Genomic DNA, 17,042 nt, shown 5'->3' with positions numbered 1-17,042 from the left:
ATATTTCCTTTTCCAGGATAGGCCTCAAAGCGCTCCAAATAAACACTTGCAGATTTTACAAAAGGAGTGTTTCCAAACTACTCTATCAAAAGCAGTGTTCAAGTTTGTGAGTTGAATGCACTCATCACACAGAAGTTTCTGAGAATGCTTCTGTCTAGTTTTTAGGAGAAGATATTTCATTTCCCAGCATAGGCCTCAAAGCGCTCCAAATATCCACTTGCAGATTCTACAAAAAGAGTGTTTCAAAACTGCTCTTTCAAAAGGAAGGTTCAAGTCTGTGAGTTGAATGCACTCATCACAAAGAAGTTTCTGAGAATGCTTCTGTGTAGTTGTTATTTGAAGACATTTCCTTTTCCAGCATAGGCCTCCAAGCGCTCGAAATAAACACTTGCAGATTCTACAAAAGGAGTGTTTCAAAACTGTTCTATCAAAAGGAACGTTCAAGTCTGTGAGTTGAATGCACTCATCACAAAGAAGTTTCTGAGAATGCTTCTGTGTAGTTGTTATTTGAAGACATTTCCTTTTCCAGCATAGGCCTCCAAGCGCTCCAAATAAACACTTGCAGATTCTACAAAAGGAGTGTTTCAAAACTGTTCTATCAAAAGGAACGTTCAAGTCTGTGAGTTGAATGCACTCATCACACAGAAGTTTCTGAGAATGCTTCCGTCTAGTTCTTAGGTGACGATATTTCATTTCCCAGCATAGGCCTCACAGCGCTCCAAATATACACTAGCAGATTCTACAAAAAGAGTGTTCCAAAACTGCTCTTTCAAAAGAAAGGTTCAAGTCTGTGAGTTGAATGCACTCGTCACAAGCAAGTTTCTGAGAATGCTTCTGTCTAGTTTCTATGTGAGGATGTTTCCTTTTCCAGCGTTGGCCTCCAACAGTTCCAAATGTGCACTTGCAGATTCTACAAAAAGAGAGTTTGAAAAGTCTTCTATCACAAAGAAGGTTCAGCTCTGTGAGTAGAATGCACTCATCACAAAGAAGTTTCTGAGAATGCTTCTGTCTAGTTATTATGTGAAGATATTTCCTTTTCCAGGATAGGCCTCAAAGCGCTCCAAATAAACACTTGCAGATTTTACAAAAGGAGTGTTTCCAAACTGCTCTATCAAAAGCAATGTTCAAGTCTGTGAGTTGAATGCACTCATCACACAGAAGTTTCTGAGAATGCTTCTGTCTAGTTTTTAGGAGAAGATATTTCATTTCCCAGCATAGGCCTCAAAGCGCTCCAAATATCCACTTGCAGATTCTACAAAAAGAGTGTTTCAAAACTGCTCTTTCAAAAGGAATGTTCAAGTCTGTGAGTTGAATGCACTCATCACAAAGAAGTTTCTGAGAATGCTTCTGTGTAGTTGTTATTTGAAGACATTTCCTTTTCCAGCATAGGCCTCCAAGCGCTCCAAATAAACACTTGCAGATTCTACAAAAGGAGTGTTTCAAAACTGTTCTATCAAAAGGAACGTTCAAGTCTGTGAGTTGAATGCACTCATCACACAGAAGTTTCGGAGAATGCTTCCGTCTAGTTTTTAGGTGAAGATATTTCATTTCCCAGCATAGGCCTCACAGCGCTCCAAATATACACTAGCAGATTCTACAAAAAGAGTGTTCCAAAACTGCTCTTTCAAAAGAAAGGTTCAAGTCTGTGAGTTGAATGCACTCGTCACCAGCAAGTTTCTGAGAATGCTTCTGTCTAGTTTCTATGTGAGGATGTTTCCTTTTCCAGCGTTGGCCTCCAACAGTTCAAAATGTGCACTTGCAGATTCTACAAAAAGAGAGTTTGAAAACTCTTCTATCACAAAGAAGGTTCAACTCTGTGAGTAGAATGCACTCATCACAAAGAAGTTTCTGAGAATGCTTCTGTCTAGTTATTATGTGAAGATATTTCCTTTTCCAGGATAGGCCTCAAAGCGCTCCAAATAAACACTTGCAGATTTTACAAAAGGAGTGTTTCCAAACTGCTCTATCAAAAGCAGTGTTCAAGTCTGTGAGTTGAATGCACTCATCACACAGAAGTTTCTGAGAATGCTTCTGTCTAATTTTTAGGAGAAGTTATTTCATTTCCCAGCATAGGCCTCAAAGCGCTCCAAATATCCACTTGCAGATTCTACAAAAAGAGTGTTTCAAAACTGCTCTTTCAAAAGGAAGGTTCAAGTCTGTGAGTTGAATGCACTCATCACACAGAAGTTTCTGAGAATGCTTCTGTGTAGTTGTTATTTGAAGACATTTCCTTTTCCAGCAGAGGCCTCCAAGCGCTCGAAATAAACACTTGCAGATTCTACAAAAGGAGTGTTTCAAAACTGTTCTATCAAAAGGAAGGTTCAAGTCTGTGAGTTGAATGCACTCATCACACAGTAGTTTCGGAGAATGCTTCCGTCTAGTTTTTAGGTGAAGATATTTCATTTCCCAGCATAGGCCTCACAGCGCTCCAATATACACTAGCAGATTCTACAAAAAGAGTGTTCCAGAACTGCTCTTTCAAAAGAAAGGTTCAAGTCTGTGAGTTGAATGCACTCGTCACAAGCAAGTTTCTGAGAATGCTTCTGTCTAGTTTCTATGTGAGGATGTTTCCTTTTCCAGCGTTGGCCTCCAACAGTTCCAAATGTGCACTTGCAGATTCTACAAAAAGAGAGTTTGAAAACTCTTCTATCACAAAGAAGGTTCAACTCTGTGAGTAGAATGCACTCATCACAAAGAAGTTTCTGAGAATGCTTCTGTCTAGTTATTATGTGAAGATATTTCCTTTTCCAGGATAGGCCTCAAAGCGCTCCAAATAAACACTTGCAGATTTTACAAAAGGAGTGTTTCCAAACTGCTCTATCAAAAGCAGTGTTCAAGTCTGTGAGTTGAATGCACTCATCACACAGAAGTTTCTGAGAATGCTTCTGTCTAGTTTTTAGGAGAAGATATTTCATTTCCCAGCATAGGCCTCAAAGCGCTCCAAATATCCACTTGCAGATTCTACAAAAAGAGTGTTTCAAAAATGCTCTTTCAAAAGGAAGGTTCAAGTCTGTGAGTTGAATGCACTCATGACAAAGAAGTTTCTGAGAATGCTTCTGTGTAGTTGTTATTTGAAGACATTTCCTTTTCCAGCATAGGCCTCCAAGCGCTCGAAATAAACACTTGCAGATTCTACAAAAGGAGTGTTTCAAAACTGTTCTATCAAAAGGAACGTTCAAGTCTGTGAGTTGAATGCACTCATCACAAAGAAGTTTCTGAGAATGCTTCTGTGTAGTTGTTATTTGAAGACATTTCCTTTTACAGCGTAGGCCTCCAAGCGCTCCAAATAAACACTTGCAGATTGTACAAAAGGAGTGTTTCAAAACTGTTCTATCAAAAGGAACGTTCAAGTCTGTGAGTTGAATGCACTCATCACACAGAAGTTTCTGAGAATGCTTCCGTCTAGTTCTTAGGTGAAGATATTTCATTTCCCAGCATAGGCCTCACAGCGCTCCAAATATACACTAGCAGATTCTACAAAAAGAGTGTTCTAAAACTGCTCTTTCAAAAGAAAGGTTCAAGTCTGTGAGTTGAATGCACTCGTCACCAGCAAGTTTCTGAGAATGCTTCTGTCTAGTTTCTATGTGAGGATGTTTCCTTCTCCAGCGTTGGCCTCCAACAGTTCCAAATGTGCACTTGCAGATTCTACAAAAAGAGAGTTTGAAAACTCTTCTATCACAAAGAAGGTTCAGCTCTGTGAGTAGAATGCACTCATCACAAAGAAGTTTCTGAGAATGCTTCTGTCTAGTTATTATGTGAAGATATTTCCTTTTCCAGGATAGGCCTCAAAGCGCTCCAAATAAACACTTGCAGATTTTACAAAAGGAGTGTTTCCAAACTGCTCTATCAAAAGCAATGTTCAAGTCTGTGAGTTGAATACACTCATCACACAGAAGTTTCTGAGAATGCTTCTGTCTAGTTTTTAGGAGAAGATATTTCATTTCCCAGCATAGGCCTCAAAGCGCTCCAAATATCCACTTGCAGATTCTAGAAAAAGAGTGTTTCAAAACTGCTCTTTTAAAAGGAAGGTTCAAGTCTGTGAGTTGAATGCACTCATCACAAAGAAGTTTCTGAGAATGCTTCTGTGTAGTTGTTATTTGAAGACATTTCCTTTTCCAGCATAGGCCTCCAAGCGCTCCAAATAAACACTTGCAGATTCTACAAAAGGAGTGTTTCAAAACTGTTCTATCAAAAGGAACGTTCAAGTCTGTGAGTTGAACGCACTCATCACACAGAAGTTTCGGAGAATGCTTCCGTCTAGTTTTTAGGTGAAGATATTTCATTTCCCAGCATAGGCCTCACAGCGCTCCAAATATACACTAGCAGATTCTACAAAAAGAGTGTTCCAAAACTGCTCTTTCAAAAGAAAGGTTCAAGTCTGTGAGTTGAATGCACTCGTCACCAGCAAGTTTCTGAGAATGCTTCTGTCTAGTTTCTATGTGAGGATGTTTCCTTTTCCAGCGTTGGCCTCCAACAGTTCCAAATGTGCACTTGCAGATTCTACAAAAAGAGAGTTTGAAAACTCTTCTATCACAAAGAACGTTCAGCTCTGTGAGCAGAATGCACTCATCACAAAGAAGTTTCTGAGAATGCTTCTGTCTAGTTATTATGTGAAGATATTTCCTTTTCCAGGATAGGCCTCAAAGCGCTCCAAATAAACACTTGCAGATTTTACAAAAGGAGTGTTTCCAAACTGCTCTATCAAAAGCAGTGTTCAAGTCTGTGAGTTGAATGCACTCATCACACAGAAGTTTCTGAGAATGCTTCTGTCTAGTTTTTAGGAGAAGATATTTCATTTCCCAGCATAGGCCTCAAAGCGCTCCAAATATCCACTTGCAGATTCTACAAAAAGAGTGTTTCAAAACTGCTCTTTCAAAAGGAAGGTTCAAGTCTGTGAGTTGAATGCACTCATCACAAAGAAGTTTCTGAGAATGCTTCTGTGTAGTTGTTATTTGAAGACATTTCCTTTTCCAGCGTAGGCCTCCAAGCGCTCTAAATAAAGACTTGCAGATCCTACAAAAGGAGTGTTTCAAAACTGCTCTATCAAAAGGAACGTTCAAGTCTGTCAGTTGAATGCACTCATCACACAGTAGTTTCGGAGAATGCTTCCGTCTAGTTTTTAGGTGAAGATATTTCATTTCCCAGCATAGGCCTCACAGCGCTCCAAATATACACTAGCAGATTCTACAAAAAGAGTGTTCCAAAACTGCTCTTTCAAAAGAAAGTTTCAAGTCTGTGAGTTGAAAGCACTCGTCACAAGCAAGTTTCTGAGAATGCTTCTGTCTAGTTTCTGTGTGAGGATGTTTCCTTTTCCAGCGTTGGCCTCCAACATTTCCAAATGTGCACTTGCAGATTCTAGAAAAAGAGAGTTTGAAAACCCTTCTATCACAAAGAAGGTTCAACTCTGTGAGTAGAATGCACTGATCACAAAGAAGTTTCTGAGAATGCTTCTGTCTAGTTATTATGTGAAGATATTTCCTTTTCCAGGATAGGCCTCAAAGCGCTCCAAATAAACACTTGCAGATTTTACAAAAGGAGTGTTTCCAAACTGCTCTATCAAAAGCAATGTTTAAGTCTGTGAGTTGAATGCACTCATCACACAGAAGTTTCTGAGAATGCTTCTGTCTAGTTTTTAGGAGAAGATATTTCATTTCCCAGCATAGGCCTCAAAGCGCTCCAAATATCCACTTGCAGATTCTAGAAAAAGAGTGTTTCAAAACTGCTCTTTCAAAAGGAAGGTTCAAGTCTGTGAGTTGAATGCACTCATCACAAAGAAGTTTCTGAGAATGCTTCTGTGTAGTTGTTATTTGAAGACATTTCCTTTTCCAGCATAGGCCTCCAAGCGCTCGAAATAAAGACTTGCAGATCCTACAAAAGGAGTGTTTCAAAACTGTTCTATCAAAAGGAACGTTCAAGTCTGTGAGTTGAATGCACTCATCACACAGTAGTTTCGGAGAATGCTTCCGTCTAGTTTTTAGGTGAAGATATTTCATTTCCCAGCATAGGCCTCACAGCGCTCCAAATATACACTAGCAGATTCTACAGAAAGAGTGTTCCAAAACTGCTCTTTCAAAAGAAAGGTTCAAGTCTGTGAGTTGAATGCACTCGTCACAAGCAAGTTTCTGAGAATGCTTCTGTCTAGTTTCTATGTGAGGATGTTTCCTTTTCCAGCGTTGGCCTCCAACAGTTCCAAATGTGCACTTGCAGATTCTACAAAAAGAGAGTTTGAAAACTCTTCTATCACAAAGAAGGTTCAACTCTGTGAGTAGAATGCACTCATCACAAAGAAGTTTCTGAGAATGCTTCTGTCTAGTTATTATGTGAAGATATTTCCTTTTCCAGGATAGGCCTCAAAGCGCTCCAAATAAACACTTGCAGATTTTACAAAAGGAGTGTTTCCAAACTTCTCTATCCAAAGCAGTGTTCAAGTCTGTGAGTTGAATGCACTCATCACACAGAAGTTTCTGAGAATGCTTCTGTCTAGTTTTTAGGAGAAGATATTTCATTTCCCAGCATAGGCCTCAAAGCGCTCCAAATATCCACTTGCAGATTCTACAAAAAGAGTGTTTCAAAACTGCTCTTTCAAAAGGAAGGTTCAAGTCTGTGAGTTGAATGCACTCATCACAAAGAAGTTTCTGAGAATGCTTCTCTGTAGTTGTTATTTGAAGACATTTCCTTTTCCAGCATAGGCCTCCAAGCGCTCCAAATAAAGACTTGCAGATCCTACAAAAGGAGTGTTTCAAAACTGTTCTATCAAAAGGAACGTTCAAGTCTGTGAGTTGAATGCACTCATCACACAGAAGTTTCTGAGAATGCTTCCGTCTAGTTTTTAGGTGAAGATATTTCATTTCCCAGCATAGGCCTCACAGCGCTCCAAATATACACTAGCAGATTCTACAAAAAGAGTGTTCCAAAACTGCTCTTTCAAAAGAAAGGTTCAAGTCTGTGAGTTGAATGCACTCGTCACAAGCAAGTTTCTGAGGATGCTTCTGTCTAGTTTCTATGTGAGGATGTTTCCTTTTCCAGCGTTGGCCTCCAACAGTTCCAAATGTGCACTTGCAGATTCTACAAAAAGAGAGTTTGAAAACTCTTCTATCACAAAGAAGGTTCAACTCTGTGAGTAGAATGCACTCATCACAAAGTAGTTTCTGAGAATGCTTCTGTCTAGTTACTATGTGAAGATATTTCCTTTTCCAGGATAGGCCTCAAAGCGCTCCAAATAAACACTTGCAGATTTTACAAAAGGAGTGTTTCCAAACTGCTCTATCAAAAGCAATGTTCAAGTCTGTGAGTTGAATGCACACATCACACAGAAGTTTCTGAGAATGCTTCTGTCTAGTTTTTAGGAGAAGATATTTCATTTACCAGCATAGGCCTCAAAGCGCTCCAAATATCCACTTGCAGATTCTACAAAAAGAGTGTTTCAAAACTGCTCTTTCAAAAGGAAGGTTCAAGTCTGTGAGTTGAATGCACTCATCACACAGAAGTTTCTGAGAATGCTTCTGTGTAATTGTTATTTGAAGACATTTCCTTTTCCAGCATAGGCCTCCAAGCGCTCCAAATAAACACTTGCAGATTCTACAAAAGGAGTGTTTCAAAACTGTTCTATGAAAAGGAACGTTCAAGTCTGTGAGTTGAATGCACTCATCACAAAGAAGTTTCTGAGAATGCTTCTGTGTAGTTGTTATTTGAAGACATTTCCTTTTCCAGCATAGGCCTCCAAGCGCTCCAAATAAACACTTGCAGATTCTACAAAAGGAGTGTTTCAAAACTGTTCTATCAAAAGGAACGTTCAAGTCTGTGAGTTGAATGCACTCATCACACAGAAGTTTCGGAGAATGCTTCCGTCTAGTTTTTAGGTGAAGATATTTCATTTCCCAGCATAGGCCTCACAGCGCTCCAAATATACACTAGCAGATTCTACAAAAAGAGTGTTCCAAAACTGCTCTTTCAAAAGAAAGGTTCAAGTCTGTGAGTTGAATGCACTCGTCACCAGCAAGTTTCTGAGAATGCTTCTGTCTAGTTTCTATGTGAGGATGTTTCCTTTTCCAGCGTTGGCCTCCAACACTTCAAAATGTGCACTTGCAGATTCTACAAAAAGAGAGTTTGAAAACTCTTCTATCACAAAGAAGGTTCAACTCTGTGAGTAGAATGCACTCATCACAAAGAAGTTTCTGAGAATGCTTCTGTCTAGTTATTATGTGAAGATATTTCCTTTTCCAGGATAGGCCTCAAAGCGCTCCAAATAAACACTTGCAGATTTTACAAAAGGAGAGTTTCCAAACTGCTCTATCAAAAGCAGTGTTCAAGTCTGTGAGTTGAATGCACTCATCACAAAGAAGTTTCTGAGAATGCTTCTGTGTAGTTGTTATTTGAAGACATTTCCTTTTCCAGCATAGGCCTCCAAGCGCTCGAAATAAACACTTGCAGATTCTACAAAAGGAGTGTTTCAAAACTGTTCTATCAAAAGGAAGGTTCAAGTCTGTGAATTGAATGCACTCATCACACAGAAGTTTCGGAGAATGCTTCCGTCTAGTTTTTAGGTGAAGATATTTCATTTCCCAGCATAGGCCTCACAGCGCTCCAAATATACACTAGCAGATTCTACAAAAAGAGTGTTCCAGAACTGCTCTTTCAAAAGAAAGGTTCAAGTCTGTGAGTTGAATGCACTCGTCACAAGCAAGTTTCTGAGAATGCTTCTGTCTAGTTTCTATGTGAGGATGTTTCCTTTTCCAGCGTTGGCCTCCAACAGTTCCAAATGTGCACTTGCAGATTCTACAAAAAGAGAGTTTGAAAACTCTTCTATCACAAAGAAGGTTCAGCTCTGTGAGTAGAATGCACTCATCACAAAGAAGTTTCTGAGAATGCTTCTGTCTAGTTATTATGTGAAGATATTTCCTTTTCCAGGATAGGCCTCAAAGCGCTCCAAATAAACACTTGCAGATTTTACAAAAGGAGTGTTTCCAAACTGCTCTATCAAAAGCAATGTTCAAGTCTGTGAGTTGAATGCACTCATCACACAGAAGTTTCTGAGAATGCTTCTGTCTAGTTTTTAGGAGAAGATATTTCATTTCCCAGCATAGGCCTCAAAGCGCTCCAAATATCCACTTGCAGATTCTACAAAAAGAGTGTTTCAAATCTGCTCTTTCAAAAGGAAGGTTCAAGTCTGTGAGTTGAATGCACTCATCACAAAGAAGTTTCTGAGAATGCTTCTGTGTAGTTGTTATTTGAAGACATTTCCTTTTCCAGCATAGGCCTCCAAGCGCTCCAAATAAACACTTGCAGATACTACAAAAGGAGTGTTTCCGAACTGCTCTATCAAAAGCAATGTTCTAGTCTGTGAGTTGAACGCACTCATCACACAGAAGTTTCGGAGAATGCTTCCGTCTAGTTTTTAGGTGAAGATATTTCATTTCCCAGCATAGGCCTCACAGCGCTCCAAATATACACTAGCAGATTCTACAAAAAGAGTGTTCCAGAACTGCTCTTTCAAAAGAAAGGTTCAAGTCTGTGAGTTGAATGCACTCGTCACAAGCAAGTTTCTGAGAATGCTTCTGTCTAGTTTCTATGTGAGGATGTTTCCTTTTCCAGCGTTGGCCTCCAACAGTTCCAAATGTGCACTTGCAGATTCTACAAAAAGAGAGTTTGAAAACTCTTCTATCACAAAGAAGGTTCAACTCTGTGAGTAGAATGCACTCATCACAAAGAAGTTTCTGAGAATGCTTCTGTCTAGTTATTATGTGAAGATATTTCCTTTTCCAGGATAGGCCTCAAAGCGCTCCAAATAAACACTTGCAGATTTTACAAAAGGAGTGTTTCCAAACTGCTCTATCAAAAGCAGTGTTCAAGTTTGTGAGTTGAATGCACTCATCACACAGAAGTTTCTGAGAATGCTTCTGTCTAGTTTTTAGGAGAAGATATTTCATTTCCCAGCATAGGCCTCAAAGCGCTCCAAATATCCACTTGCAGATTCTACAAAAAGAGTGTTTCAAAACTGCTCTTTCAAAAGGAAGGTTCAAGTCTGTGAGTTGAATGCACTCATCACAAAGAAGTTTCTGAGAATGCTTCTGTGTAGTTGTTATTTGAAGACATTTCCTTTTCCAGCGTAGACCTCCAAGCGCTCTAAATAAAGACTTGCAGATCCTACAAAAGGAGTGTTTCAAAACTGTTCTATCAAAAGGAACGTTCAAGTCTGTGAGTTGAATGCACTCATCACACAGTAGTTTCGGAGAATGCTTCCGTCTAGTTTTTAGGTGAAGATATTTCATTTCCCAGCATAGGCCTCACAGCGCTCCAAATATACACTAGCAGATTCTACAAAAAGAGTGTTCCAAAACTGCTCTTTCAAAAGAAAGTTTCAAGTCTGTGAGTTGAATGCACTCGTCACAAGCAAGTTTCTGAGAATGCTTCTGTCTAGTTTCTGTGTGAGGATGTTTCCTTTTCCAGCGTTGGCCTCCAACATTTCCAAATGTGCACTTGCAGATTCTAGAAAAAGAGAGTTTGAAAACTCTTCTTTCACAAAGAAGGTTCAACTCTGTGAGTAGAATGCACTCATCACAAAGAAGTTTCTGAGAATGCTTCTGTCTAGTTATTATGTGAAGATATTTCCTTTTCCAGGATAGGCCTCAAAGCGCTCCAAATAAACACTTGCAGATTTTACAAAAGGAGTGTTTCCAAACTGCTCTATCAAAAGCAATGTTCAAGTCTGTGAGTTGAATGCACTCATCACACAGAAGTTTCTGAGAATGCTTCTGTCTAGTTTTTAGGAGAAGATATTTCATTTCCCAGCATAGGCCTCAAAGCGCTCCAAATATGCACTTGCAGATTCTAGAAAAAGAGTGTTTCAAAACTGCTCTTTCAAAAGGAAGGTTCAAGTCTGTGAGTTGACTGCACTCATCACAAAGAAGTTTCTGAGAATGCTTCTGTGTAGTTGTTATTTGAAGACATTTCCTTTTCCAGCATAGGCCTCCAAGCGCTCCAAATAAACACTTGCAGATCCTACAAAAGGAGTGTTTCAAAACTGTTCTATCAAAAGGAACGTTCAAGTCTGTGAGTTGAATGCACTCATCACACAGTAGTTTCGGAGAATGCTTCCGTCTAGTTTTTAGGTGAAGATATTTCATTTCCCAGCATAGGCCTCACAGCGCTCCAAATATACACTAGCAGATTCTACAGAAAGAGTGTTCCAAAACTGCTCTTTCAAAAGAAAGGTTCAAGTCTGTGAGTTGAATGCACTCGTCACCAGCAAGTTTCTGAGAATGCTTCTGTCTAGTTTCTATGTGAGGATGTTTCCTTTTCCAGCGTTGGCCTCCAACAGTTCCAAATGTGCACTTGCAGATTCTACAAAAAGAGAGTTTGAAAACTCTTCTATCACAAAGAAGGTTCAACTCTGTGAGTAGAATGCACTCATCACAAAGAAGTTTCTGAGAATGCTTCTGTCTAGTTATTATGTGAAGATATTTCCTTTTCCAGGATAGGCCTCAAAGCGCTCCAAATAAACACTTGCAGATTTTACAAAAGGAGTGTTTCCAAACTGCTCTATCAAAAGCAGTGTTCAAGTCTGTGAGTTGAATGCACTCATCACACAGAAGTTTCTGAGAATGCTTCTGTCTAGTTTTTAGGAGAAGATATTTCATTTCCCAGCATAGGCCTCAAAGCGCTCCAAATATCCACTTGCAGATTCTACAAACAGAGTGTTTCAAAACTGCTCTTTCAAAAGGAAGGTTCAAGTCTGTGAGTTGAATGCACTCATCACAAAGAAGTTTCTGAGGATGCTTCTGTGTAGTTGTTATTTGAAGACATTTCCTTTTCCAGCATAGGCCTCCAAGCGCTCCAAATAAACACTTGCAGATTCTACAAAAGGAGTGTTTCCAAACTGCTCTATCAAAACCAATGTTCAAGTCTGTGAGTTGAATGCACTCATCACACAGAAGTTTCTGAGAATGCTTCTGTCTAGTTTTTAGGAGAAGATATTTCATTTCCCAGCATAGGCCTCAAAGCGCTCCAAATATCCACTTGCAGATTCTACAAAAAGAGTGTTTCAAAATTGCTCTTTCAAAAGGAAGGTTCAAGTCTGTGAGTTGAATGCACTCATCACAAAGAAGTTTCTGAGAATGCTTCTGTGTAGTTGTTATTTGAAGACATTTCGTTTTCCAGCAGAGGCCTCCAAGCGCTCGAAATAAACACTTGCAGATTCTACAAAAGGAGTGTTTCAAAACTGTTCTATCAAAAGGAACGTTGAAGTCTGTGAGTTGAATGCACTCATCACACAGAAGTTTCGGAGAATGCTTCCGTCTAGTTTTTAGGTGAAGATATTTCATTTCCTAGCATAGGCCTCACAGCGCTCCAAATATACACTAGCAGATTCTACAAAAAGAGTGTTCCAGAACTGCTCTTTCAAAAGAAAGGTTCAAGTCTGTGAGTTGAATGCACTCGTCACAACAAGTTTCTGAGAATGCTTCTGTCTAGTTTCTATGTGAGGATGTTTCCTTTTCCAGCGTTGGCCTCCAACAGTTCCAAATGTGCACTTGCAGATTCTACAAAAAGAGAGTTTGAAAACTCTTCTATCACAAAGAAGGTTCAACTCTGTGAGTAGAATGCACTCATCACAAAGAAGTTTCTGAGAATGCTTCTGTCTGGTTATTATGTGAAGATATTTCCTTTTCCAGGATAGGCCTCAGAGCGCTCCAAATAAACACTTGCAGATTTTACAAAAGGAGTGTTTCCAAACTGCTCTATCAAAAGCAGTGTTCAAGTTTGTGAGTTGAATGCACTCATCACACAGAAGTTTCTGAGAATGCTTCTGTCTAGTTTTTAGGAGAAGATATTTCATTTCCCAGCATAGGCCTCAAAGCGCTCCAAATATCCACTTGCAGATTCTACAAAAAGAGTGTTTCAAAACTGCTCTTTTAAAAGGAAGGTTCAAGTCTGTGAGTTGAATGCACTCATCACAAAGAAGTTTCTGAGAATGCTTCTGTGTAGTTGTTATTTGAAGACATTTCCTTTTCCAGCATAGGCCTCCAAGCGCTCCAAATAAACACTTGCAGATTCTACAAAAGGAGTGTTTCAAAACTGTTCTATCAAAAGGAACGTTCAAGTCTGAGAGTTGAACGCACTCATCACACAGAAGTTTCGGAGAATGCTTCCGTCTAGTTTTTAGGTGAAGATATTTCATTTCCCAGCATAGGCCTCACAGCGCTCCAAATATACACTAGCAGATTCTACAAAAAGAGTGTTCCAAAACTGCTCTTTCAAAAGAAAGGTTCAAGTCTGTGAGTTGAATGCACTCGTCACCAGCAAGTTTCTGAGAATGCTTCTGTCTAGTTTCTATGTGAGGATGTTTCCTTTTCCAGCGTTGGCCTCCAACGGTTCCAAATGTGCACTTGCAGATTCTACAAAAAGAGAGTTTGAAAACTCTTCTATCACAAAGAAGGTTCAACTCTGTGAGTAGAATGCACTCATCACAAAGAAGTTTCTGAGAATGCTTCTGTCTAGTTATTATGTGAAGATATTTCCTTTTCCAGGATAGGCCTCAAAGCGCTCCAAATAAACACTTGCAGATTTTACAAAAGGAGTGTTTCCAAACTGCTCTATCAAAAGCAGTGTTCAAGTCTGTGAGTTGAATGCACTCATCACACAGAAGTTTCTGAGAATGCTTCTGTCTAGTTTTTAGGAGAAGATATTTCATTTCACAGCATAGGCCTCAAAGCGCTCCAAATATCCACTTGCAGATTCTACAAACAGAGTGTTTCAAAACTGCTCTTTCAAAAGGAAGGTTCAAGTCTGTGAGTTGAATGCACTCATCACAAAGAAGTTTCTGAGGATGCTTCTGTGTAGTTGTTATTTGAAGACATTTCCTTTTCCAGCATAGGCCTCCAAGCGCTCCGAATAAACACTTGCAGATTCTACAAAAGGAGTGTTTCCAAACTGCTCTATCAAAAGCAATGTTCAAGTCTGTGAGTTGAATGCACTCATCACACAGAAGTTTCTGAGAATGCTTCTGTCTAGTTTTTAGGAGAAGATATTTCATTTCCCAGCATAGGCCTCAAAGCGCTCCAAATATCCACTTGCAGATTCTACAAAAAGAGGGTTTCAAAATTGCTCTTTCAAAAGGAAGGTTCAAGTCTGTGAGTTGAATGCACTCATCACAAAGAAGTTTCGGAGAATGCTTCTGTGTAGTTGTTATTTGAAGACATTTCGTTTTCCAGCAGAGGCCTCCAAGCGCTCCAAATAAACACTTGCAGATTCTACAAAAGGAGTGTTTCAAAACTGTTCTATCAAAAGGAACGTTGAAGTCTGAGAGTTGAATGCACTCATCACACAGAAGTTTCGGAGAATGCTTCCGTCTAGTTTTTAGGTGAAGATATTTCATTTCCTAGCATAGGCCTCACAGCGCTCCAAATATACACTAGCAGATTCTACAAAAAGAGTGTTCCAGAACTGCTCTTTCAAAAGAAAGGTTCAAGTCTGTGAGTTGAATGCACTCGTCACAACAAGTTTCTGAGAATGCTTCTGTCTAGTTTCTATGTGAGGATGTTTCCTTTTCCAGCGTTGGCCTCCAACAGTTCCAAATGTGCACTTGCAGATTCTACAAAAAGAGAGTTTGAAAACTCTTCTATCACAAAGAAGGTTCAACTCTGTGAGTAGAATGCACTCATCACAAAGAAGTTTCTGAGAATGCTTCTGTCTGGTTATTATGTGAAGATATTTCCTTTTCCAGGATAGGCCTCAAAGCGCTCCAAATAAACACTTGCAGATTTTACAAAAGGAGTGTTTCCAAACTGCTCTATCAAAAGCAGTGTTCAAGTTTGTGAGTTGAATGCACTCATCACACAGAAGTTTCTGAGAATGCTTCTGTCTAGTTTTTAGGAGAAGATATTTCATTTCCCAGCATAGGCCTCAAAGCGCTCCAAATATCCACTTGCAGATTCTACAAAAAGAGTGTTTCAAAACTGCTCTTTCAAAAGGAAAGTTCAAGTCTGTGAGTTGAATGCACTCATCACAAAGAAGTTTCTGAGAATGCTTCTGTGTAGTTGTTATTTGAAGACATTTCCTTTTCCAGCATAGGCCTCCAAGCGCTCCAAATAAACACTTGCAGATTCTACAAAAGGAGTGTTTCAAAACTGTTCTATCAAAAGGAACGTTCAAGTCTGTGAGTTGAATGCACTCATCACACAGAAGTTTCTGAGAATGCTTCCGTCTAGTTCTTAGGTGAAGATATTTCATTTCCCAGCATAGGCCTCACAGCGCTCCAAATATACACTAGCAGATTCTACAAAAAGAGTGTTCGAAAACTGCTCTTTCAAAAGAAAGGTTCAAGTCTGTGAGTTGAATGCACTCGTCACAAGCAAGTTTCTGAGAATGCTTCTGTCTAGTTTCTATGTGAGGATGTTTCCTTTTCCAGCGTTGGCCTCCAACAGTTCCAAATGTGCACTTGCAGATTCTACAAAAAGAGAGTTTGAAAACTCTTCTATCACAAAGAAGGTTCAGCTCTGTGAGTAGAATGCACTCATCACAAAGAAGTTTCTGAGAATGCTTCTGTCTAGTTATTATGTGAAGATATTTCCTTTTCCAGGATAGGCCTCAAAGCGCTCCAAATAAACACTTGCAGATTTTACAAAAGGAGTGTTTCCAAACTACTCTATCAAAAGCAGTGTTCAAGTTTGTGAGTTGAATGCACTCATCACACAGAAGTTTCTGAGAATGCTTCTGTCTAGTTTTTAGGAGAAGATATTTCATTTCCCAGCATAGGCCTCAAAGCGCTCCAAATATCCACTTGCAGATTCTAGAAAAAGAGTATTTCAAAACTGCTCTTTCAAAAGGAAGGTTCAAGTCTGTGAGTTGAATGCACTCATGACAAAGAAGTTTCTGAGAATGCTTCTGTGTAGTTGTTATTTGAAGACATTTCCTTTTCCAGCATAGGCCTCCAAGCGCTCGAAATAAACACTTGCAGATTCTACAAAAGGAGTGTTTCAAAACTGTTCTATCAAAAGGAACGTTCAAGTCTGTGAGTTGAATGCACTCATCACAAAGAAGTTTCTGAGAATGCTTCTGTGTAGTTGTTATTTGAAGACATTTCCTTTTCCAGCATAGGCCTCCAAGCGCTCCAAATAAACACTTGCAGATTCTACAAAAGGAGTGTTTCAAAACTGTTCTATCAAAAGGAACGTTCAAGTCTGTGAGTTGAATGCACTCATCACACAGAAGTTTCTGAGAATGCTTCCGTCTAGTTCTTAGGTGAAGGTATTTCATTTCCCAGCATAGGCCTCACAGCGCTCCAAATATACACTAGCAGATTCTACAAAAAGAGTGTTCCAAAACTGCTCTTTCAAAAGAAAGGTTCAAGTCTGTGAGTTGAATGCACTCGTCACAAGCAAGTTTCTGAGAATGCTTCTGTCTAGTTTCTATGTGAGGATGTTTCCTTTTCCAGCGTTGGCCTCCAACAGTTCCAAATGTGCACTTGCAGATTCTACAAAAAGAGAGTTTGAAAACTCTTCTATCACAAAGAAGGTTCAGCTCTGTGAGTAGAATGCACTCATCACAAAGAAGTTTCTGAGAATGCTTCTGTCTAGTTATTATGTGAAGATATTTCCTTTTCCAGGATAGGCCTCAAAGCGCTCCAAATAAACACTTGCAGATTTTACAAAAGGAGTGTTTCCAAACTGCTCTATCAAAAGCAGTGTTCAAGTCTGTGAGTTGAATGCACTCATCACACAGAAGTTTCTGAGAATGCTTCTGTCTAGTTTTTAGGAGAAGATATTTCATTTCCCAGCATAGGCCTCAAAGCGCTCCAAATATCCACTTGCAGATTCTACAAAAAGAGTGTTTCAAAACTGCTCTTTCAAAAGGAAGGTTCAAGTCTGTGAGTTGAATGCACTCATCACAAAGAAGTTTCTGAGAATGCTTCTGTGTAGTTGTTATTTGAAGACATTTCCTTTTCCAGCATAGGCCTCCAAGCGCTCCAAATAAACACTTGCAGATCCTACAAAAGGAGTGTTTCAAAACTGTTCTATCAAAAGGAACGTTCAAGTCTGTGAGTTGAA

Source organism: Pongo abelii, chromosome 19 (assembly GCF_028885655.2).
Source record: "Pongo abelii isolate AG06213 chromosome 19, NHGRI_mPonAbe1-v2.0_pri, whole genome shotgun sequence".
NCBI classification, from domain to species: Eukaryota; Metazoa; Chordata; class Mammalia; order Primates; family Hominidae; genus Pongo; species Pongo abelii.
This window is presented reverse-complemented; position numbering follows the sequence as displayed.